This window comes from Bubalus kerabau, chromosome 3, assembly GCF_029407905.1.
Source record: "Bubalus kerabau isolate K-KA32 ecotype Philippines breed swamp buffalo chromosome 3, PCC_UOA_SB_1v2, whole genome shotgun sequence".
Lineage (NCBI taxonomy): Eukaryota > Metazoa > Chordata > Mammalia > Artiodactyla > Bovidae > Bubalus > Bubalus kerabau.
Genome location: NC_073626.1, coordinates 81,369,845 through 81,396,978, shown reverse-complemented (window position 1 = coordinate 81,396,978; position 27,134 = coordinate 81,369,845).

Below are 27,134 nucleotides of genomic sequence, written 5' to 3'. Positions count from 1 at the left end.
AAAAGGATTTACCAAAATAACTTGCAAAGGCAATGTCTCTGAGTATGAGTGCCCACAGTCCTATATTTATGAAGTAAAAGTTAATTCTAAGAGGCTCCACCAAACATCAGTTGATCTATAGAGAAGGCCAGAAAGGATGTGGTTACCCTCTGGTGTAGAGATTTCTCCTTGAGGCTGATCTGGTTTGTATGCAAAGGCAGAGCTGATAAAATTATGGAGGATTAGAATGGGAAAGAAGAGGAAATGTCACAAGGAGGTCAAGGGGCCATGGAAAACCCCTGCTAACACGTTATACTCTGTACTTGATTTAAAACGCTTCTAAAGGACAATTTAACCAGGAAAAGAGGTTAGAACAAAGAACTGTGCAGTTTTGACAGGTAGGGAACAGAGCAGAGCTAATCCAGTCCTGATCTCCAAGACAGACAAAGACTTTGGACAGAGCAAAAAGTGTCATGGCAAAGATGATTCAGGGAACTCAAACCCGGGCTCTTGTAACAACCTAGAGGGCTGGGATGGGGAAGGAGGTGGAAGGGAGGTTCAAGAGGGAGGGGGCATATATATACCTATGGCTGATTCATGTTGATGTCGGGCAGAAACCAATTCTGTAAAGCAATTATCCTTCAATTAAAAAATAAATAAATTTAAAATTAAGAAAGAGCATGAGCTTTAGAATTGGAGACATCTGGCTCCTCTGGTTGCTAGCTGTGTAATCTCATACAAATTGTTCAACATTTTAACAATTGTGGTTTATTTACTGATAAAATGGAAAAAATAACTCTGCTGACATTGTGAGAAGGTTTTGCAGATTATATATAATAATGCTTAGAAGACTGCTCAGAGAATAGTTGAGGGCACAGCAGAAGTCAGCTACTTTATTACTATTATTATGATTTCTGGCCTCTATACCAGCTTCATTATTGTTCCTTGCCCAAGCCAGACACATTTCTGCTTTGGGGGAATTTATACAGTGTATTTCCTCTGCTTGTAATTTTTTTCCTCCAGATGTCCCTGTGGAGAAGGCGATGGCACCCCACTCCAGTACTCTTGCCTGGAAAATCCCACGGACAGAGGAGCCTGGTAGGCTGCAGTCCATGGGGTCGCTAAGAGTCGGACACGACTGAGTAACTTCACTTTCACTTTTCACTTTCACGCATTGGAGAAGGAAATGGCAACCCACTCCAGTGTTCTTGCCTGGAGAATCCCAGGGACGGGGGAGCCTGGTGGGCTTCCGTCTATGGGGTCGCACAGAGTCGGACACGACTGAAGCAACTTAGCAGCAGCAGCAGCAGATGTCCCTGTAGTTCACTATCTCAGATCCTTCACAATTTTGTTCAAATGTCTTCTGACCATCCTATTTAAAGATGCAAACATCAGTTCATTCTGTTTTCCTTTCTGATCCTTTTTATCCTACTCTATAATTTTCACTGTAGCAGTTATCACCTTTAATGTTGTAAAATTTATCTATCTATCCCTCACCAGGCTATAACTCCACAAGAGCAGAATTTTTATCTGATTATTTTGATTGATGTATGCTTTGTATCCAAAACAGCCTGAAGCAATGAAGGTGCTGTTAAGTGAGGGAATAACTGATTTTGTCCACTGCCATTATCAAAGTAAAATACTACTCCATTTTCTTTTCCTAGTCCATTGACTTTTGGGTATTATATTTGCCTTCAAGTTAGCCCTTGATGTTTATTTTTCATCAGGAATTGAGCCTGATGAAATATGCTATTTCAGACTGTAAGTGACTGCACTCATTGACTTCTCTAGTTGGCTACCATTTTACAAAAACTACTTATTGCATTTACTGAGGTTCTAAACTGATTACTAAGCAAAGGTGGTTGTTGCTTTTCAATGGCAAGAGAATTCAGACAAGTCAATAGGAACATATCTGTCCACTGCCACCCTCTTTCACTGCCAAGAGAACCCTAACTTTCTAACTCTAGAATCCAAAGCACAAGAAATGTAGAGAAAACACCTTCGTTTTAAAGGAATTTGAATTAGGTATAGGAAGGGGGAGTGAGGGGGATGAGTTGCAATTACAATGAGGCAATAACAATTGCCAAGCATTTTTAGACAGTTTACTGTGTCCGCGCACCATAGCTAAAATACATCATTTTACTTAAAAATGCTCACATCAGCCTGATAATGAAGTTACTGCTCTTCTCATGATTTTACAGATGAGGAGGTGAATCCTAGAACTTTAAGAACGCCTTTAATGTCACACAGCTGCAAGTATCAGAGCCAGGATGCAAACCCCAAGCTCTCTGGCCTCAGAAGTGTTAGTCACTCAGTCAAGTCCAGCTGTCTGTGACTCCGTGGACTCTATAGCCCACCAGGCTCCTCTGTCCATGGGACTGCCCAAGCAAAAATATTGAAGTGGGTTGCCATTCTCTTCTCCAGGGGATCTGACTGACCCAAGAATCAAACTCAGGTCTCCTGCACTGGAGGCAGATTATTTACCGTCTGAGCCATGAGGAAAGCTGTTCCCAATCACTGTGCTAGCTTGATGTCTACAGAGGATGAAAAGAAGCTAGATGTGCCTCAGACAGAGAGCTAAGAGAAGATATCGCTTCTGTTTAGAGATTCAATCTGATTTCAACAACAATAAAAAATACTGGTAGTTTTGCTGTCTCAATAATTCATTTGTTCATTCATCCATGAAGTGATTCATTCAGTAATCATTATTTACTGAGACTCTAACAAAGTACAAGACAGTGAGATGAGGCTTGAATGGGCACAGAAATATTTCAGACTTGGTCCCTGTCCTCAAGTTAGAGATAAATAAAACACAGATTTAATAAAGGTAGTGATGCAAAAGAAATATTAACAGCTTTATTCATTAGAGCAAGGATCAGTGAATGTAAAAGACCAGATAATAAATGTTTTAGGTTTTGTGGGTCACATAGTCTGGGTGGCAACTTCTCATCTCCGCCATTGGAGCAGAAAAGAGGCCAGAGACGACACATAGATGAGTAAGTGCGGCCGTGTTTCCATAAATCTTTATTTATAAAAACAACTGGGCTTCAGGCCATGGTTTGCCAGCCCTTTTGTTAGTGAAAAATTTCTGAGACAATATATGGTACATTTCTGAATGAGCTTTTGAGACATTAGGTGCTCTAAGAAGTTCAAAGGTGGGAGAAAAATTGGAGTCAGAGAAGTAAAAAGGAGCAGGTGAGAAGCAGGAAGAGAATGAGGAGACAGTTGTGTCATGGAAATCAAAGGACAGGCATGGTGCGATTCATGAAGGCCTTGAGGAGTGTGAAGCCTCCAAGTGGGCCTCAAAGGATGAGCAGGTGTTTAGGAAAATAGAACATCATTAAAAAGGCACTCATGTATACCTGTGGCAGATTCATTTTGATATATGGCAAAACCAATACAATATTGTAAAGTTGAATAAAAAAATAAATAAATAAAATATAATAAGAAAATAAATAAAAAGGCATTCATGAGGTATATTGCCCACTGAGGCTTCTTGGATGGAGGAAATTAAAGACTTTTGGGGAGGAAGCTGATTTTATGCAGAAGCAGAGTTGACACTGGAGAGCCCCACATGTGAAAGTGATGAGGGCACGTGTGGGTGCTGGCCCCTTCTTCCTTGGAGATGGTAGAAGGGCTGCCAGTCTCTCCAGCTCAGGCTTTCCTCCCCACGCCTGCCCCCATCTGACCCTTGTGGAACTTTCTTTTCCCTCCTGCCTTAGACTGTGAGAAACATTCCATTCTCTTCAAGTTTTGTATCCTAGAGGGCAGCCCTCTTGATCTATACGCTACATTAGACAACCTAAAATCCTTCATATTAGTCAGCGGGTTTCGTTGCCACCAGGGTTTATTTTTTCCCCTTGAATTTTCTATTTCTCTGAAGGAAAACACAGCCAAAATAGATAATACTTCATGAATGTTTGCTTTTTGTTGTCATTTCATTCACAAGCAGTTATTTTATACAATTACAGGATGTTAGCACCAGAAAGGCTTCCATGACCTTTTGAACTCATTCACTTTACATTAAAAATAAAAAATGATGCCCAAAGTAGGGGAAGGGATTTTCCAAGTCCTCATAATTCTTACTACTTGGGATAGTTGTTTTTTTTTTTTTAAAAAAAAACCTTTTAATTATTCTTTTTACCAAGAAATATAATTTTATTCTAGAATAGTAAAGGTATAAACAAAATAAAGGTAAATATAATAATTTCTAAACAGACATATAATCTCTAGAGGAAAAACAGATAAATGCTAAGCCCTCCCAAAATACACTCCCAACCATAGCTCCTTGAGGGAATCAGTAGCCTGACTTTTAAAAAAAATTGTGGTAAAATATATATAATATTTACCATTGTAACCATTTTTTAAGTGTTAATTCAGTGACATTAAGTATATTCACATTGTTCTGCAATCATCACCACAGCCCATTTCCAGAGCTTTTTTGTCATCCCAAACTGAAATTCTGTATCTATTAAACAGTAACTCTCGGGATAGTCTCCAGTGTTCTTGCCTGGAGAATCCCAGGGACGGGGGAGCCTGGTGGGCTGCCGTCTATGGGGTCGCATAGAGTCGGACACGACTGAAGCGACTTAGCAGCAGCAGCAGCAGCAGATTTTCTGGAGCTCCAATCTTTCCCAAAACAAAAACTTTTTAAAACAACATAGTGATCTGTGCCTTTTCCTACTATTCATAGGGTTCTCAAGGCAAGAATGCTGAACTGGTTTGCCATTCCCTTCCCCAGTGACTTTTTGTCAGACCATGTTTAGTCAAAGCTCTGGTTTTTCCAGTAGTCACGTGTGGATGTAAGAGCTGGACCATAAAGAAGGCTGAGGGCTGAAGAACTGATGCTTTTGAACTGTGGTATTGGAGAAGACTCTTGAGAGTCCCTTGGACTGCAAGGTGATCCAATGAATCAATCCTAAAGGAAATCAGTCCTGAATATTCACTGGAAGGACTGATGCTGAAACTGAAGCTCCAATACTTGGGCCACCTGATGTGAAGAGCCAACTCATTGGAAAAAACCCTGATGCTGGGAAAGATTGAAGGCAGGAAGAGAAGGGGACAACAGAGGATGAGATGGTTGGATGGCATCACTGACTCAGTGGACATGAGTTTGAACAAGCTCTGGGAGATAGTGAAGGACAGGGAAGCCTGTTGTGCTGCAGTCCATGGGGTCGCAAAGAGTGGGACACAACTGAGTGACTGAACAACAAGGTGATTTGTGCACTTATCAGTTGAGGGGTGAAAGATGGGAGGAAAAAATTTGAAGATTTTGAATATCCATGGTAGCCATCAAAGAGAATGAAAATTGAAACTGATATTGTTTTTATATTGAAAAAAAGGGGGTATGGACTCCTGGCCAATGAAGTCTGTCTCCAGAAGCTATCTAGAATCAAGGCATATGTTGCACAACAGACTCTACCAGCTCCCCCTTCGGGCTCTAAAGTTGGAGCACCAGCCCTTAGAAATTGACTCCAAACTCACTCCAGCAGAATATGCTTTACAATGAAAAATATAACTCTCAGCCCCATATTCTGCTCTAAGTGATATAATGGAATGTTCACCACTCCCTCATCTGAGGAAATTTCATCACAGATAAGAATCGCTATTTTTCCCTTGCCAACACATAAATAATGGAATCTGTTCTCCTACTTACAGCGTCTAGGAGCAGAGAAAGGTCCAGATAAGGAAGAGGTGAGTGAGAATTCCAGGAGGTGCAAGAGAAAAGGATCACTCAAACTGGGACTGGTAGACTAGGTAGAGGAGGGGGCCAGGGAGGGGGAGGGGACCTGGGTGGGGGAAGTGGGAGGGGAGGGGACCTGGGGGGTGGGGGGAAGGGGCCTGGGTGGGGGAAGTGAGGGAGGAGGGGACCTGGGTGGGAGAGGGGGGAGGAGGGGACCCGGGTGGGGGAGAGGGGGAGGAGGCGACCTGGGTGGGGGAGAGGGGGAGGAGGCGACCTGGGTGGGGGAGAGGGGAGGAGGGGACCTGGGTGGGGGGAGGGGAGGGGGCCTGGGTGGGGGGAGGGGGAGGGGGTCTGGGGGGGCCTGGGTATGGGGAGGGGGAGGGGGAGGGGGAGGGAGGCTGGCAGCAAGTACCATCTCTTCCTTGTACTTTTTCCCCCAGAGCATAAGCACTAGTTCCAGTGACTACTGAGGGCAGCCTGTAATCTGAATAGGAGAAGGTCCAAGTGCCTGGTCACAGTCTTATAATCATATTTGTCCTAGATATAACCACAGGCAGTTCAGGTGAATATGCAGAACCAAAACACCAATCACATCTTATGACAATTCTATTCTGAAATACTTACCCTCTGCATTAATTCACCATGGCTACAAACTTCACAGAAAAGGGAAGACCTAAAACCAGTAAAGGCCATACCCATTCTGGCCTGAGAGACTGTGTCTGTATGTTGTGCTATTTTGAAAATAAAGCCTTCCCTTCTCAGATATCTAGGTCTCAATAGTCTCTAGACTGAAGTAGTCTGAATGTATTTGAATATCTGAGGAAAATGGAAATTCTGTTATAGTTTAAAAGAAGTTTTGATTCTTCTGTTTAATCTACGGAAAAGGCCCAGAGTTACTACCTTCCTCATTAACACTATACAATTTCAAATTTTTTTTGAAATAAAAATATCTCTACCATCCCCCAGAACCCTCAGTTTCAACCTTATTATCCTTACTGAGCCACCATTTCTGCTATCCTGCTAATGTTCCAGCAAACTCCAGGGCTTGTTGCCTCTACTTCTTAAAAGATTCTAGCACTTACACTCTGTTCCCACAGCTACAACCCTTGCATTCATCAGACGCATTATAATGCCCTCCTGTCTCTTACTCTTTATTTTTCAGTATTTATCCATCTTCATTATTGGAGCTTTCTTTCTTTGGGTAAAACAACCAATCCAAACCCATACTTATATTTTTTAAGCCTTTCCATTTAAAGAACTTGTTCTTAAGCCAGTCTTCCCTTACCTCTCCATATTCCACCATCATCATTACCTCGGTTACTTTTTATCTTTACATGACTCATACTTTGGCCATTTAAGTTAGCAATGAGTCCTGGAAATACACTTTTGAAATTTGATTAATTATTGCCTCAAATCTCCTTCCTGAGGAGAAATAAAATGAACAAGAAAAATCCTCAGTGCAACAGAGGTGGTGGAAGGCGTTTCCAATGCTGGAACAAGATGGTTTTCGCAGGCAAAATTATCACCCTGTGATAACTGAGATATCACTTGAGATCTAACAGAGGTTTTGTGATATTTAAGAAGACCTATGTGTCAGAATAAGGTGAGCATGTTTTTAAACTTGGGATCAAATAATCTTCTCTTTCTAATTCGCTTTTGCAGTCAGGAGCTTGACATTGTAGAACTTGCCTTGCTTATTCCTGCTGACAATATGAAGGCATAAGGCATCTATGATACTACAATCACATAATTATCAAGAATAACAATTAAGCCACCCTCCACATATGTGATAGTCCAGCTTCGAATGGCCTGGGGCCATTTTTTATTTTGGGGCCAGAGTCTTTATTTTCCTTGATGCTGTGAGTTTTTGGCAGATAACTTTTATTTTAAGAGGCAGCCAAGTGCTGAATTTTGAATTCCATTATAGAATAATGCTTAATTGTAAATAATCAGATGATTATTTGCAGATATACAAATAATCAGTTTGTTTGCATAGCAGCCAGAGTACTCTTTTAAAAATAGAAATCTGCTCCTGTCATATTCCCTTTGAGTGAAGCCTGAAGACTTTGAACTAAGTAAGGGGCCCTGATGGCCCGGTCCCTCTGCCGTTCATTGCCTCCTTCCTTCTGCCCTGGCCACTCTGGTTTTCTTTCAGTTCCTGCAGTGGGGCAGACCTCAGAGCTCTTGCCCACTGCTGTTCGTCTTGTCTAACTCTTGACCTGGCTAGTGTCTACTCAAACTCCAGATCAGTGGTAAAATATCACTTCTTCAAGATGCTTTCCCTGACACTCCTTCCCTAATATAAATTAAGGCACTGTATTTATATGCTCTCACGGTAGCTCATACTCTCCCATCAGAGGCCTTAACACAATCAGTAGAGTATGTTGCATGATTCTTTGAGCAATGTCTGTTTCCCTTTATCACTCAGATTTGATCAGAGAAATAGAACCACCTTGAGTGATAGCAAGAACAAGATGTTTATAGAGATTAGAACTTACGCAATTGTGGGTGCTGGTGGAGTCTATGGAAGGCTGTTGCCTTGCATCTGGTGGTATGCCTGAAGTCTCCACAGATCAGCAGGATTAGCAGTTAGGAAGAAATGCTAGGCATGAAATGCAGAGAGCAAGAACAAACAATAATCCACGAGGACAACTGGAACCCATGTTTATCTCACACCACCTCTGTCTTAGTCTATTCAGGCTTCTACAGCTAAATGCCATAAACTGAGTGGCTTATAAACAATAGAAATTTATTTCTCATGGTTCTGGTCTTTGTGAAGTCCAAGATCAAGGTGCCAACAGATTCAAAGTCTGGTGAGAGCCCACTTCCTGGTTCACAGCTTCCCATCTTTTCTCTGTAACTTCACCCAGTGGAGAGATGGGGAAACTCTCTGGGATCTCTTTCATACTCATGAAGTTGGAGATTAGATTGCAATATATGGATTTTATAGGAACACATTCCATCTATAGAAACCTCTAACCTTGGTGGTGTGAGTAACATGTAGAAGAACCTGGTACTCTTCACCAGGGAAACACATGAATATCTGTCCCAGGACTCAGAAAAACTAAGGGAGTTGATGGGGCAGGAGTGGTAGGAGCTACAGACTGGCTGCTACCTGATGCCACCAAACTAAACCAGCAGAGCAGTGACTGTGTATGAGGGCAGTGATCCCTGGTACCTTACACCAACTTCCCCTTCCAAATTTCACAATGATAAAATTTCATGATGTTCCTTGTGGCCAACATTAAACCAGGACTACACACAAATGGGGGGCTTCCCTGGTGGCTCAGTGGTAAAGAATCTGCCTGCCAGCACAGGAGATGCGGGTTCAGTCCCTGGGTCAGAAAAATCCCCTGGAGAAGGAAATGGCAACCCACTGCAGTATTCTTGCCTGGGAAATCCCATGGACAGGGGAGCCTGGGAAGCTACGGTCTATGGAACCACAAAGAGTCGGACATGACTCAGCAACTAAACAACAATAATATACAGAAGGGGAAGCTAAGTTGATACAGTACAAAACTATCCATTCCCTGATTCACTTGTAAGTTTCATGCAGGTTGGAAATATACTTTGTGCCCAGCACCAAGTATAGTTTTCAACCCACAGTAAGTGTTGAATAAGTTGTCATTCAAAGGCTGCATCTTTACAGTGAACAAATTCTACTTTTGCCAATGAACGAGATGAATTTGTTCATTTAAAAAAATGCACCCTTTGAATGACAACTTATCCAGGATTTAATTGTAAGCTGGAATTGTAAAATTGACAAATTTTGAATATGATGTTATTTTGCTGCTGCTAAGTCTCTTCAGTCGTGTCCGACTCTGTGCGACTCCATAGACGGCAGCCCATCAGGTTCCCCCATCCCTGGGATTCTCTAAGCAAGAATACTGGAGTGGGTTGCCATTTCCTTCTCTAATGCATGAAAGTGAAAAGTCAAAGTGAAGTCGCTCAGTTGTGTCCGACTCTTCACAACCCCATGGACTGCAACCCACCAGGCTCCTCTGTCCATGGGATTCTCCAGGCAAGAGTACTGGAGTGGGGTGCCATAGCCTTGCAATGCATTTAATAATTTTAACTACTTTTGGTAGCCTAATGATTGGAAGAAATTTACAGTTACCTTCAATTATTTTTGAATATCAGTAAAGTAAAATTAATTCATTTTAAAACATTACTACTGGTAAAAGGTGGCTATTACTGTCCTTAATGATGACATGTGTGCTCCTATATCTTCCCCAAGGAATCTGCCTGCCAAAGCAGGAGGCACAGGAGATGCTGGTTTGATCCCTGGGTTGGAAAGATTCCTGGGGGAGGAAATGGCAACCCACTCCAGTATTCCTGCCTGAGAAATCCCATGGACAGAGGAGCTTGGCAGGCCACAGTCCAAAGGGTTGCAAAGAGTTGAACACGATTGAGCACACACACACCAAGAAATCAGGAAAAAAAAGAAAGTTTTCATAATTTCCTAGAACCTCCTCAAAGATGTAATAGCTGGCAAAGAAAACAGGATTAACGTTAGTCAACTATTAAAAACTGTTTGAGACTAACCTAAATGTCAATAATTGTGTTGAAAATTAGGACCCTTTGGTGAGAAAGGGGATCAGTGAAACAGAAACTGTCCACAGACTGTCTGGGACCTTCCAGGGAGCTGTGGTGTGAAAGGCTGACTGCCTCTCTCTATTTGACTAATCCCTAAGGGTCTGGAGGTCCCCACCCAGAGTTGGCTTTTGGCACATTTACATTTGGCCTTGAAAAGTCAGTGTTTACTAGCTCTTAAGTAACTATCATTGCTTAATTGTGCTTTGGTTTGTAGGACACATTGAAGCCTGTGAATGTACAATTTCCCACAGATAAAAACTGAAGAAAATACCTACTAGGTGCTGCATTTGTTTTAGCAACATTTAGTTGCTAAGTTTAGAAAACTTTCCTAATTTTTCATGATGTGCCAGTGTACTCGATGAGGAGGAAGGAGAATCACTGGGATTTATCCAGTCTTAGGCATGGCAAAGAAACACTTCGGCATGTCCCTTGAAGCATGTAAAGATACGGAACAGCCAACTATACTATATCTAGTAACCAACATTGAGTTGTTATATCAGCATTAGGCAAATTTTAAACAGAGAAAGAACTCAGAGCATCATCAGCTTTCAAACCACTATTTATTTAATCATTTATTCATTCCAGAAATAATTTTTAAAGTATTTACTATGTACTAATTGCAGGTTAGGCTCCAGGATTACAGCAGTGAGTTAAACAGATAAAATGCCCTGCCCTTATGGAACTTAAAGCCTAGTGGATGACTCAGTCAATAATCAACTTCATAGACAACTCTATAATTATAACATAGGGTACAGTGAAAGGGCTAACAAAGGGCTCTAATTTAGGAGTTCAGAGAAGTTCTCGAAGAAATAAGAGTTTACTTCTCAGATACTTAATAAACCAAAGTAGCAAAATTAAAAGGAAGTGTTTCAATGGATAGAGTTAGGCACCACTTTTAATTACACATATATACACACACATAAAATAGATGTCAATTTTCTAAATAAATTATAAGCAAATTGAATGCAAAATTTGTTAAGAAGAATAATATTCCAGAAATAAAGGCATGATCAGTAGCAAAAATCTAGGTACTGTCAATGTTGTTTATCACATCAATACATGTTTTAATGGCAACTTCAATGGCTATAGAAAGAGCATTCTATGAAAAGAAAAATGCTTAGTAAATTAGTAAAATAAGGAAATTCCTTAACCTAATGAGAGATATTTTTAAAGATCCTTCAGCAAATATATTTAATGATATAACTTTGAAAATATTTCTGATGAAGTCTAGAGACCACAAAAATTCCACGTTGTTCTACAAGTTTTACTCAATAGAATAAGAAAAGAAATATGCAGTGTAGGAATTAGAGAATGTGTCAGACGGACTGCACATCACTCAACCTGCTGTGGTTTGCAAATTTAAGACGTTAACCACTCTGTGCACTTCTGAAAGGAAGAGACCAATTTGCCCACTTGCAAATGATATGATAATCTTAACAAAACCAAGGCAAGGAATGGAAATACTACTTGAATGAATAAGGTAATTCAGTAGGATTCTTCAGTAAGATAAAAGCTGTGCATAAAAGAACTCAATAGTATTTCTTTTACCCATTTTTTTATACCAAGTCATCCCCAAATATTATAAAATGTCAAGAAATGGATTTTTTCCAATGTTAGATTTTCATAGAGGAATTCTAAACATTTTTTGGAGGGCATAATAAGAAAATTTGAATGAAAAAGATTATTTTCAAGAATGAAAGGAAATACTTTTATAAATATATCTCAAGTTAAGCTTATATATTTAATAAGTTCCAATATAAATTACAAAATGACTTCTTCAGCAAATTTGACCAACCTGAATCCAGTTTTCATACAAGTCAAAGTACATGAATACTTAGGGCAATTTTTGAATAGGAAATACAGTTATATTTCTTTTAAAAAGTCAAAAGGAGCAACCCAAAAGAAAAAAATGTGGTAAATTTGACTACATTAAAATTAAAATGTCTACATAGTTAAAAACACTGAGCCAAGTCAAAGAAAAGCGATTGGGAAAAGTCTTTTCAGTAATAATAATTAATTAGAAAAGGATTAATATTCATATTATATATAGAACTCCTACAATTTAATAGAAAAAGACAAAGGATATAAATAGGCAATTCACAAATAAAGCTATCTACATGTCTAGTACATTCATGAAATAATACTCTACCTCATTAATATTAGAAGATCACAAATGAAAATGAAAGGGAGATGCTCCTTTAAAATTATTTTTTAAGAAAATTTATTATTTTACTTTTCTGCTGCACATCACTCATGCTTTATCTTAGTTCACTGACCAGGAATTAAACCCCTGCCCCCTGCAGTGGAAGTTGGGCTTTCCTAGTGGCTCAGTAGGTAAAGAATCTGCCTCCAATGCAGGAGACCCAGGTTCGATCCCCAGGTCAGGAAGATCCCCTGGAAAAGGAAATGACAATCCACTCCAGTACTCTTGCCTGGAGAATTCCATGGACAGGGAAACTGGACAGGCTGCAGTCCATGGAATCGCAGAGTTGGACACGATTGTGCGACTTTCACCTTTTTTTCCACCTGCAGTGGAAGTACAGAGCCTTAACTGCTGGAATGCCAGGAAACTCCCTGAGATATTACTTCAACCCATCCAAGTAGCAAAATTTCGAAGACTGAAAATATTATTATTGATCAGGATTTGGAGAAAACACACTGTGCTTTTGGGAATATAAACTGGTAATATATGGTAGTATCTAATAAAATTCTTAAAGAGATAGTAATACCAGACTACCTTATCTGCCTCCTGTGAAACTTGTATGCAGGTAAAGAAGCCAACAGTTAGAACAGGACATGGAACAATGGACTGGTTCAAAATTGGGAAAGGAGTATGTCAAGGCTGTGTATTGTCACTCTGCTTATTTTACTTATATGCAGAGTACATCATGCAAAATGTTGGGCTGGATGAAGCACAAGCTGAAAAGATTTCTGGGAAAAATATCAATAACCTCAGATATGCAGATGATACCACACTTCTGGCAGAAAGCAAAGAGGAACTAAAGAGCCCCTTTATGAAGGTGAAAGAGGAGAGTGAAAAAACTGGTTTAAAGCTCAACATTCAAAAAACTAAGATCATGGCATCTGGTCCCATCACTTCATGGGAAATAGATGGGGAAACAGTGGAAACAGTGTCAGACTTTATTTTTGGGGGCTCCAAAATCACTGCAGATGGTGACTGCAGCCATGAAATTAAAAGACGCTTGCTCCTTGGAAGAAAAGCTATGACAAACCTAGACAGCATATTAAAAAGCAGAGACATTACTTTACTGACAAAGGTCTGTATAGTCAAAGCTATGGTTTCTCCAGTAGTCATGTATGGATGTGATAGTTGGACCATAAAGAAGGCTGAGTGCTGAAGAATTGATGCTTTTGAACTGTGGTGTTGGAGAAGACTCTTGAGAGTCCTTTGGACTGCAAGGAGATCACACCAGTCAATCCTAAGGAAATCAGTCCTGAATATTCATTGGAAGGGCTGATGCTGAAGCTGAAGCTCCAGTACCTGGGCCACTTGATGCAAAGAGCTGACTCATTAGAAAAGACCCTGATGCTGGGAAAGATTGAAGGCAGGAAGAGAAGGGGACAACAGAGGATGAGATGGTTGGATGGCATCACTGACTCAATGGACATGAGTTTGAGCAAGCTCCAGGAGATGGTGAAAGACAGGGAAGCCTGTTGTGCTGCAGTCCATGGGGTCACAAAGAGTCAGACATGACTGAGCGACTGAACAACAACAATAAAATTGAAAATATACATAACCTGTAATTCCACTAACTCTATGTCTCAGTATACACTCTAGAAAAAACATGTATATACACAAAAGAGAAATATCAAAGATATTCATGGAAGCAGTGCTCATTTTAGTAGATAAGTGTAAAAATTTTAATGTTCATCAATAAGGGAATGGATGAATGAAAAATATTATATCCATGCAATCTAATATTCAATGATAGCTAAAAGATCTATAAATCTATAAATACAATAAGATATCAAAAGTGATGTTGAAAAAGAAAAGCAAGATGTAGATTGATACATATAGTATGTGGTATTTGTGTATATTAACCATATGTACAAAAAAGATCTTCATGACCAAGATAATCACGATGATGTGATCACTGACCTAGAGCCAGACATCCTGGAATGTGAAGTCAAGTGGGCCTTAGAAAGCATCACTATGAACAAAGCTAGTGGAGGTGATGGAATTCCATTTGAGCTATTTCAAATCCTGAAGGATGATGCTGTGAAAGTGCTGCATTCAATATGCCAGCAAATTTGGAAAACTCAGCAGTGGCCACAGGACTGGAAAAGTCAGTGTTCATTCCAATCCCAAAGAAAGGCAATGCCAAAGAATGCTCAAACTACCACACAATTGCACTCATCTCACATGCTGGTAAAGTAATGCTCAAAATTCTCCAAGCCAGGCTTCAGCAATATGTGAACCGTGAACGTCCTGATGTTCAAGCTGGTTTTAGAAAAGGCAGAGGAACCAGAGATCAAATTGCCAACATCTGCTGGGTCATGGAAAAAGCAAGAGAGTTCCAGAAAAACATCTATTTCTGCTTTATTGACTATGCCAAAGCCTTTGACTGTGTGGATCACAATAAACTGTGGAAAATTCTGAAAGAGATGGGAATACCAGACCACCTGACCTGTCTCTTGAGAAATCTGTATGCAGATCAGGAAGCAACAGTTAGAACTGGACATGGAAAAATAGACTGCTTCCAAATAGGAAAAGGAGTACGTCAAGGCTATATATTGTCACCCTGTTTATTTAACTTATATGCAGAGTACATTGTGAGAAATGCTGGACTGGAAGAAGCACAAGCTGGAATCAAGATTGCCGGGAGAAATATCAATAACCTCAGATATGCAGATGACACCACCCTTATGGCAGAAAGTGAAGAGGAACTCAAAAGCCTCTTGACGAAAGTGAAAGAGGAGAATGAAAAAGTTGGCTTAAAGCTCAACATTCAGAAAACGAAGATCATGCCATCCGGTCCCATCACTTCATGGGAAATAGATGGGGAAACAGTGGAAACAGTGTCAGACTTTATTTTTGGGGGCTCCAAAATCACTGCAGATGGTGACTGCAGCCATGAAATTAAAAGACGCTTACTCCTTGGAAGGAAAGTAATGACCAACCTAGATAGCATATTCAAAAGCAGAGACATTACTTTGCCAACAAAGGTCCATCTAGTTAAGGCTATGGTTTTTCCTGTGGTCATGTATGGATGTAAGAGTTGGACTGTGAAGAAGGCTGAGCACCGAAGAATTGATGCTTTTGAACTGTGGCGTTGGAGAAGACTCTTGAGAGTCCCTTGGACTGCAAGGAAATCCAACCAGTCCATTCTGAAGGAGATCAGCCCTGGGATTTCTTTGGAAGGAATGATGCTAAAGCTGAAACTCCAGTACTTTGGCCACCTCATGCGAAGAGTTGACTCATTGGAAAAGACTCTGATGCTGGGAGGGATTGGGGGCAGGAGGAGAAGGAGACGACAGAGGATGAGATGGCTGGATGGCATCACTGACTCAATGGATGTGAGTTTGAGTGAACTCCGGGAGTTGGTGATGGACAGGGAGGCCTGGCGTGCTGTGATTCATGGGGTCGCAAAGAGTCAGACACGACTGAGTGACTGAACTGAACTGAACCATAGCCTGTATATATATAGACAGAGGATGAGATGGTTGGATGGCATTACCGACTCAATGGACATGAGTTTGGGTAAACTCCAGGAGTTGGTGGTGGACAGGGAGGCCTGGCGTGCTGCAGTCCATGGGGTTGCAAAATGTTGGACACGACTGAGCGACTGAACTGGACTGGTATTGAGATATATATATATATATATATATATAAAATATACACACACAGAGAAAATAACCTTACATGTATTTTTATACTTATCTTTTACATCCACATAGCATTTAAAAGCATAGACATATGTATATACTTCTATATGCAAAGTGTTAGTCACTAAGTCATGTATGACTCTTGGTGACACCGTGGACTGCAGCCTACCAGGCTCGTCTTCCATGGAAATTTCCAAGCAAGAATACTAGAGTGGGTAGCCATTCCCTTCTCCAGGGGATCTTCCTGACCCAGGGATCAAACCTGGGTCTCCCACATTGCAGGCAAAGTCTTTACCCTCTGAGCCACCAGGAAAGCCCACTTCTACCTGTGGAGATATGTAAAACTATTTGAGAACACACTGGAAGACAGTAGCCAGCACTTCAAGCACACCAGAAGAGAGAGGTACGGGGAGTGGCAGCGAACAATCGTGGGGATATAGTTTAAGGGAGACTGACCTACATTTATGGTGTATCATTTCTCAGCTAACCAATAAACCAAAGACTGAGTGTCAAGTCAAAATATTGACAATGTTTAATTCAGAATGACTGAAAGAGATATTTGCTATATTACCTTTGGTAATGTTTTCTCCTTTGACTCTCTTAAAATTAAGCACAATATTAAAAATTTATTTATTAGTTCCTTCTCATACAATGCAAACATGCAGATCAAATGTCTTTGACATTTTCTTTTCTAAAAGTGTCTGTTGAAATGAATTAGGTAATCTTTCTGGTTAAGTAAGAGAAGTAAAATAGAAGAGAAGGTCCAAAAGCCAAGTTCACTGTGGGAATTCCCTGAATTCTTTAGAAGGACCTGATTCCCACGGTGGGGGTGGGAGGGGGCAGGAGGAGGGAAAGAGAGAGGTGGGAGAAAGGTTATCCTCAGAGACTTCTCCCTACACTCATGCAGACAAGTCCATCTGGCAGAGCACAGACGTAACAACAAATGAAGCAGGACTTGTAAGTCCCTTGAGGCTTAGGTAAGACATCATTGTTATGGAATATTTACCTTCTTTCTGGGTGAGATGCCAAAAAGGTGAAAAGCTCTGATAAGGCATAATAATGGTGGAAGAAGGAAAGAATGAAGTCCATCACCCCAGAAAGTCTTCTTGAGCTACACCAGTTCATGATAGCTTCAAAACTCTGAGCAACAACAGTAGAATATTAAACCAAGCATCCATCACATGTCATTATAAGACTTTAGAGCCTCTCAGAGGCCAACAGGGTTATGGGCCACTTCTATTTTTCTGAGACTCCAGCACATTTTTAAAAAATGATGAAATGCAAGAAACATATAAGTTGATAATTAATAATAGTGCTTTTAACACAAATTATCATAAATGTAAGTATGCTAGTCATCACAACTAAAAATCATGGAAAAAAATAAATTCATATTGCATTATGGAAATCTGTTCCAATGAAGGAACAAAAACATGAAGTTCTATAACAAATGTTTTTGTCACTTAATCCTATTAGTATCCCTGTATGAAATATCTCAATAGAAGACAGGCTAAAAATATATAGTTGAGCCCCTTTGTGAATAAGGAATCAGGCCCAAGTGGACTTGTTTTGGCAGCCCTCCCTTTGCCCATTCTTTTAAGTTCTGCTCTTGGAGGACTACATGAGATTCCAGAATGACAGTCTTGTCCAAATCAGGAGGATGAGGGGAACAACAGTAGGAATCTGGTGATACCAGTGGAGAATTGGCACACACTGCAAGTCAACTGGATGGAAAATCTGAGTTCAGGAAAGATGACATAAGTCAGGGAGAGGCCGAAAAGTTGCCATAAGTCTAGCAGGGAAAAGGCTTAGAGCAGGCACTGTGCCTGGTCTAATTGCCACAGCATAGGGCCTGGTGGTTTGTGGAATGATGGATGAGTGGGCTCAACTTTAAACCACCTTCTCTATGCAACTCATGGTCTGATCATCATGTTTTATTCTCATATTCCCTTCTCAAAAGGCTTTGTGAAAGTGTTAGCTGCTCAAGTGTGTCCAACTCTTTGTGACCCCTTGGACTGTAGCCCGCCAGGCTCCTCTGTCCATGGAATTTTCCAGGCTCTTATACTGGAATATTTTGCCATTTCCTTCTCCAGGGGGTCTTCCTGACCCAGGGATTGAACCTGTGTTGTCTTCCTTGAAGGCTGATTCTTTACTGTTCTGAGCCACCGGGGTTTTACTTCTCAGTTTTAAAAATGGTCATGCTTATATTTAATTTGAGAAATTGTTGAAGATGTGCCACTTTGGGGGACTGTGATCAAAGGCAGTAGTAGCTTTCCCTCCAACTCTTCCACCCCTGAAAATGCACATTGCCATCCAACTAAGTTTTTGACTTAAGTCTGGGAAGGCAGCAGCGAGGATGGGGTGCTTAGATTAACAGAGGAGGGCCTAGAAAGAGGACAAGTGAAGGAGCTCAGAGTTCTGGACAAACAGAAGTAAAATCGCGAGTCCAAGTCTGTGAACTATGCAATGAAGATCTAGGCAGAGGGCACCAGCAGCTGAGGGTGGAGTCTTACACTAAGCAAGGTCATTCTGTATCCCTCCAACTTATTAGAGATGGTTCTGAATGTGATGGGCCTCAAGTGCATGTGAAGGAACCATGAAATTCCCATAATGCACATACCTCTTAGGAACTCATCCAAGGAGCAAATACAACACTAGGCCTAAAGTGCTCAGGTAGAATTTTTAAAAGGTATTTTTAAGTGTTATTAAAGGTATAATGCAAACTCTAAAATGTCAGAGCCCACAAGGACTGCGTATGACTGGACTATTCGATAATCTGGCCAAAGGACCTTCACAACCATTTGTCATTTGATAATATTTTCTTCATCTGGAAACCCAGAATGGTACACTATTATTAAGAAAGAATGGAAGAGAAGGCCTAAAGCATTCTATTCCCAAGAGATAATTTACATAAGTAATAATAGAGAGAGAATGAAAGCATAACAACATTCTTCAGTCTTGGCCTTTTGCAAGGTCAAGAGGATTGTTACAAGTTTCCTGCTTTATTGTTAGGAAATAGAGAACATTCTTCTTCCTGCTGCTGCTAAGTCGCTTCAGTCATGTCCGACTCTGTGCGACCCTGTAGATGGCAGCCCACCAGGCTCCCCCATCCCTGGGATTCTCCAGGCAAGAACACCGGAATGGGTTGCCATTTCCTTCTGCAATTCATGAAAGTGAAAAGTGAAAGTGAAGTCTCTCAGTCATGTCTGACTCTTAGCGACCCCAGAGACTGCAGCCTACCAGGCTCCTCTGTCCATGAGATTTTCCAGGCAAGAGTATTGGAGTGGGGTGCTATTGCCTTCTCCAATTCTTCTTCCAGTGCCCCTCAAATGAGAAAGAAAAATTGGGACTGGATGCCATCAGTGTGTTGGGAGGCCTGTAACATCAAGGAAGAGAAGATGTCACCAACATTTCAATCTGGTGAAACTTTTTTTTTTAATTAAGGATAATTGCTTTACAATCTTGGTTTGATTTCTGCCATACATCAACATGAATGGTGAACCTTTTCTTTTTTTTGTCAGTCTCTCCAAACTTGGGGAGGTAGGAGAAGAGGAAAAGTTGGACTAGGGAAGAAGACCTTTTAGGGATCCAGGAGAGAGAAAATTCACCTGTAAAAGGGGAAACCTTGTGAATTATATCTGATTATAATTTAATATGGTCTTTAAAAGCAAGCAAAACAAAATCAAAACAAAACAGAAAGCAAACTATTACAATTCATTTGGATCTTCATTGGGAAGTTCTCCCTTGACCTTTGCCTAAAAAGTCCTCTAAAAATAAAATAGGCAACCCAAAAAAGAAGGTTATTTTTGCAGGGGAAGTTGTTGTACAGCTCTTGAAGAGTTAGTTCCTAGTCAGAGTTTCACAGAAAAATCCCCTGGATGTCTGAAATTTCTCTCTCTGTGTCATTTTTCATTTGCCCCCAAGCCTATCCAGATTAATCCATGTGAGAGAATTTGGGGCTATTTCTGTCCATTAACTTATTCATTTCTAATTTTCAAAAAAACCCTCATACACAAAAAATTAAGGCAAGTAAAGTCCAAGTATAGTAAAAGTTTAAGAAAGTTTGTCCAAGATAATGTTTTCTGTTAATAGGAAAAATTCCTCAAAGAGCTTTGTTTAAAAAATATTCATAAATTCACCTGATCTTTTATCAAGTCAAACATTTTTCTATGAAGCCATTGAGATCAAATGTTGTTTTGAAATCACTAAATTCCAAAAATTCTGATGAAACTCTTCCTCCACTCTCCCTCCAAAGTGAGTGTGGACAGAAAGGAAGTGGATGTGATACAATAAATACATTGCTGGAATTTAAATTCAAAGAGGGTTCTAGTTGGAAGAAACTGCACAGATGAATTAGATCAGTGGTTTTCAAACCTGGTTGCACAATAGAATCACCTAGTTAATATTATTCCAGCTTTTATTTCAACTCATATTTCTTAAAATATATCTTTGTTTCTTTCTTTTATATGAAGTCTTCGCATCTACCCCTCCCATCCTACCACAACTGTTAAATCCAGCCATACGTATATCTCTACTTCTTAGGATTGATTTTCATTCTGTATCCTGTTTGGGATCAGCATCTCTCATCTCTTTATCCTACAGAGTTTTCAGCACTTTATTCCACTTCATGGATTCAAGTGCTGTAACACTTATTGCTTCTAATGCACAATATAATTGATAACAAGCTGCATTTATCATTTGTTTTCTTTTTAAAAGTTAATGTTTATTATAAAATAGTTTAAAACATTAAAACTTAATAAATATAAAAAGACACAACAGATACTATACAGAAGAAGCCACATGTAAGAAAATGTTCATAAGACCAGATACTATAAAACTCTTGGAGGAAAACATAGGCAGAACACACTCTGACATAAATCACAGAAAGGTCTTTTTGGATCCACCTCCTAGAATAATGAAAATAAAAACAAAAATAAACAAATTGAACCTAGTTAAACTTAAAAGCTTTTACACAGCAAAGGAAGCCTTAAACAAAACAAAAAGACAACCCACAGACGGGAGAAAATATTTGCAAATGAAGTGGCCAACAAGGGATTAATCTCCAAAATATACAAACAACTCATGCAGCTCATTATAAAAAAAAAAAAAACTCAATTAAAAAAATAGACATTTCTCCAGAAGAGAAGATCTAAATAGACATTTCTCCAAAGAAGACATACAGATGCAGCACTCTTTACAATAGCCAAGACACGGAAGCAACCTAAGCGGCCATCAACAGAGGAATGGATAAAGATGTGGTGATACAGTGGAATATGACTCAGCCATAAGAAAGAATGAAACGATGCCATCTGCAGCATCATGGATGGACCTAGAGGTTTTCATACTAAGTAAAGTAAGTCAGAGAAAGGCAAATATCATATGATATCACTTATATGTGAAATCTATTAAAAATGATACAAATGAACTAATTATACAACATAACCAGACTCACAGATCTCCAAATCAAATTTATGGTTATCAAAGGGAAAATGTAGTGGGAAGTGATAAATTAGGAGATTGGAATTAACATATACACATGATCAGATAACTTGGGAATTTCCTGGTAGTCAGTGGTTAGGACTGAAAGGCTGTGGCTGTGAGCCGTGAATGATGCGGGGACTCATGGCCTTTGGAGGAGAGGAATTTGATCCAGGGCCAGAGACTAGGCTTGATCACTCAGAGCTTTTTGTGTAGCAAAGTTTTATTAAAGTATAAAAAGAGATAGAAAAGCTTCTGACATAGACATCAGAAGGAGACAGAAAGAGTGCTCCTTGTTAGTTTTTAACAAGGCATTTTACTGTTAGCAGGCTGCTAATCATAAAAGATACAGCTCAAGATTGAGAGAGTTGCACCAGGGCCCTCTCCCACCTCATGCATTTTGAGATAGCATTGGCACAAGGGGTGTCATTTCTCGCCATAAAACGATGTGCATCTTGAAGAAAAATAGATTTCCAAGCAAATACGTAGTTTCATTAACATAGCTTAAGAAAAATATTTCCATAAGAAAGTGTGGGACCAGGTGGAACCAGGTGTTGTCATGACAGCACAGGATTCGAAGAGAAAAGAAAGAAAAAATCTTCTGCCACTTCCAGTTTATTTTCTTCTGCTGCTTGGGGACCTCTGGCCTCCCTAACGAGGCTGTTAACCCTTTCAGGTCTCCACGCTTTCACTGCAGGGGACCCAGGTTAAATCCCTAGTCCCGGAACTAAGATCCCCAAAGCCATGTGGCATGGCCAGAAAGAATCATAGATAACTAATAAGGACCTACTGTATAGTAAAGAGATCTTATTAGATAATTAAAAGGACCTGTTGTACAGTATTACTCAGTATTCTGTAACAATGTGGGAAAAGAATCTGAAAAAATATGTATGTATATATATAAGGGGGGTAGGTGGGTGTGCATGTGTGCATGTGTGTGTGTGTGCTCCGTCGCTCAGTCATGTCTGACTCTTTGCCACTCCATGGACTGTAGCCTGCCAGGCTCCTCTGTCTATGGAATTTTCCAGGCAAAAATACTGGAGCAGGTTACCATTTCTTCCTCCAGGGGATCTTCCCGATGCAGGGATTGAAGCTGCATCTCTTGTGTCTCCCGCATTGGCAGATGGATTCTTTACCACTGGATTCTTTGCCAGCTGGGAAGCCCCATACACAAACACACACACACACAACTGACTCACTTTGCTGTGTACCTGAAACTAACACAACATTGTAAATCAACTACACACCAATATAAATTTAAAAAGAAAATGTTCAGACATATAAAATTACTTAAATATTATTTTCTTGTGAATGAAAGTAGTAAAGCCTCTTAAATGTACAATGCCTAATAAAATAAACATTCCCAGTATTTTTTTATGTACAATTATATATTATTATTCTGCTTTGACATAAAATTTGACAATATATATATCAGAAGCTTTAAATACCCTTCTTTTCAAAACCTAGCTTTCATTATAAAAAAAGGTCAGCCATCTCAATTTGTATCTTTGACTTTCCTTTATGAACTCCCACTCCCTTGTTATAATAGGCATGACTCTGGGCATCCTATTAGGACTTTAACAAATGTTTTATGATTTTTTCCAAGTTTCTATATTACATCACCTTTGGACAAGGGCATATCTTCTGCATCTTCATCAAGGAAGAGTCCTCTATTTTCATGGGCTACAAAGTGAGGGTCATAATACTCTGTACTTCACAGTATTAGGTAAACTAAATGAATTTTTATGTAGAAAAATTGGAATTATCTAGCTTGTTGGAAGATTTCTATCATTTCGATCTGTAATTGAAGCCTGAGTTCTTGATCGTCTCTGAAGCTGGTATGAAGTAGCCATAGTCTGTTTGTAAACTTTCTCACACTGCAGGGAAAGTAGTCATGGACAAGTCATGTTCTGAGCATGCTCTGTTGCTGAGAGCATAGTGGAGACCTTCTAGAGAAGAGAACACGGAGGAAGACCAAGGCATAAAGACTAGGTTTTTAAGTGGAGACATTCCCCTGTTTTTGCTAGGGAACGCCAGCACCAAAAGGCAGGTAGCAACCAACCCCCCAAATCCAGGTAGCATTTGGGGGCTGGTGTTATGAAGATCAGTTAAGCAAAAAGGAATTGCTTATCTGTGACGTTAGCTGATTTCCACAAATGGTCTCAAATTTTCAGCCTTATTTGCCCTGATTCATGGACTATTCCTAGCATTCCAGTTCAGGGCAGACTTGTCCTATCACAAAGGGATTCGTCCTGTCTTAAAGATATATTGTTCCTAGACTTGTGGTTGACAAGCGGGGAGGGGTGTGGGGGAGGGGTGGAGTGGGAGTTTGGTATTAGCAGATGTAAACTATTATACAGAGAATGGATAAACAAGGTCCTATTATATAGCACAGGGAACTATATTCAATATCCTGTGATAAGCCATAATGGAAAAGAATATGAAAAAATATATATATATACACATTTGTGTATGTGAATCACTTTGCTGTACAGTAGAAATTAACACAACAGTGTGAATCAACTATACTTCAAATAAATACATTTTGAAAAAAAGGTTCACTGTTTCTTTTCATTCATTCCAAGTCAGTACCATTTAACTTAGTTCATTTAGAATTTTTCAAAAGAAATTAGATGGCAACTATTATAGTGTGCTAATGTGCTTAGTCGCTCAGTCATGTCTGACTCTTTGCAACCCCATGGACTGTAGCCTGCCAGGTTCTGTCCATGGAATTCTCCAAGCAAGAATATTGGAGTGGGTAGCCATTGCCTTCTCCAGGGGATCTTTCTGACCCAGGGATTGAACCCAGGTCTCCTGCATTGCAGGTGGATTCTTTTACCATCTGAGTCACCAGGGAAGCCACCAATTATTTTAGAAGGGAGGAAAAAAAAAAAAAGCTAACACAGACACACAGAATGGGCTGGTTTACAGAGTTTAAGATTTTCCCTCCCTATTTCCTCTTCTCTTATTCTTCGTTTTTCATTTAATAAATGTGTTGAGCACTACTGTGCTCGTCAGTGGGAAGTCAAGAATGAAGAAAAGGCTTGACTTTCTTCCCCTAATTTACTTACAGTCGAGGCAAGCAGTGGCTTCACTGCTGCAACTTATAGCAATTTTCTAGCTTCAATCCCAAGTATGGAAGTGGAAATGTTAGTCACTCAGTCCTGTCTGACTCTGCGATCCCAGGCTGCCAGGCTCCTCTGTCCATGGGATTCTCTAGGCAAGTATACTGGAATGGGCTGCCATTTCCTTCTCCAGGGGATCTGCCCCACCCAGGGATTGAGCCCAGGTCTCCCTCAATGCAGGCAGACTCTTTACCATCTGAGCCACCACAGAAGCCCCAATCCCAAGTATGGCAAGTCTCATTTCAGCTCATTTCAGTCAGCCCTTCTTTGCTGCTGCAGCTAAGTCACCTCAGTTGTGTCCGACCCTGTGCGACCACATAGACAGCAGCCCACCAGGCGCCTCTGTCCCCGGGATTCACCAGGCAAGAACACTGGAGTGGGGTGCCATTTCCTTCTCCAAGCCCTTCTTTGAGCCTTTTGGTCTAACATTTTCCCGTGACATTCGCGCAGCAGCTAAGCAATGCACTTGCATTACTCTTAACTGCCACCAGGTGGCGTCTAAAGCCGGAGCCTGCAGATGAAAAGAATTTTTTAACTTTTTATTTTAAAATAATTTTGTAAATTGTATTTTAAAAGAATTTTTGGTGAAGTCAATTTTTTTCCACTATAAAAATGTACCTAGGACTTCCCTGGTGGTCCAGTGGTTAAGAATCCACCTTGCAATGCAAGGGACACGGGTTCAATTCCTGATGCGGGAAGATCCCACATGCTGTGGAGCAAATAAGCCCATGTGCCACAACTACAAAGCTTGTGCTCTAGAGCCCTGGAGTCACAACTCCAGGGCCCATATGCCCACTGAGCCTGTGCTCCGCAACAAGCAAAGCCACTGCAAAGAGAAGCCCGAGCACCGTAATGAAGAGTAGCCCTCACTCGCCACAATTAGAGAAAAAGGCCGTACAGCAATGAACACCCAGCACAGACACAAAGAAATAATAAAGAAATCTTTTTAAAAACATGTTCCTTTAAGGGACTTCTCTGGTGGTCCACTGGTTAAGACTCCATGCCCCCAACGCAAGGGGCTGGGTTTGATCCCTGGTCAGGGAACTTAGATCCCACATACTGCAACTAAGACCCTGTACAGTGAAATAAATATTCTTCTAAAAAAAAAATGTGCCTTTAAAATAAAATGTGAAGTGTTTAATCATTTACTAACCACTAGATTTTACGTAATCACAACGAACATTTGTATCCTGCCCTCAAATTTCCAAAGTGTGTTCACATTCTTTCTTTTGATGTTTCCAATAGTTCTTTGAAGTCAGTTTGGCAGGTGTTTTTATTTGCTGCACTTTACAGATGGCCACGCTTTATATAACCGAGGTCACACAGGTACTAAGTAGTAGAGCAGGGGTATAAGACCCAGTGCTCTGATTTAATTTCCAAGCAACCTGTTTAATGCTGTGCTGTAGGGGCCTGAACAACCTTAGGTACAGTTCCTGTAAATCACGGAACTAAAGCCCTGGAATTATAAATCTTTACTCAATTACCATGCTCCTTATTGCTTTCAGGAAACTACTGAAGTTGTGCTCTGCGTTTAGCACTGAATCACGTAGCATCACCTGTATGCTTTGCAGTTTTAGGCGAGGTGTCAACTGCCACCATAACCTTCAGCTTCTCTCTCAGTTCAGTACAGTTGATCAGTGAACACCGTAGATTTGAACTGCCTGGGGCCACCTACCCTCAGGTTTTTTCCAACGGTAAATACTGGAGTACTACAAAATCTCAGGTTGGTTAAATCTGTGGATATGGGATCGTAGATACAGGGGAATCATGTACAAGGAGGGCTGACCATAAATTATCCAGGGATTTCCCACTATCGGGAGTATTGGTACGCCCAGCTCTCTCATTGTTCAAGGGTCCATTGTACTTTCTTTTTGTCTTATTTTGTACAACGAGAGACTGCCTCCCTCCTTTACTTCCTTGAACAGTAAGAATTCCTAAATATAATACACATCTAAAATATGTTAACACGTAATTGTGTCTTCCTTAGTTAAAGAACGGAGAAGGCAATGGCACCCCACTCCAGTGCTCTTGCCTGGAAAATCCCATGGATGGAGGAGCCTGGTGGGCTGCAGTCCATGGGGTTGCTAAGAGTCAGACACGACTGGGCGATTTCACTTTCATTTTTCACTTTCATGCATTGGAGGAGGAAATGGCAACCCACTCCAGTGTTCTTGCCTAGAGAATCCCAGGGACAGGGGAGCCTGGTGGGCTGCTGTTTACGGGGTTGCACAGAGTCGGATACGATTGAAGCGACTTAGCAGCAGCAGCAGCAGTTAAAGAAATAATCACCCAAGTCCAAGAAAACCAGAGAGTCCCAAACAGGATAAACCCAAGGCGAAACACTCCAAGACACATATTAATCAAATTAACAAAGATCAAACACAAAGAACAAATATTAAAAGCAGCAAGGGAAAAACAACAAATAACAC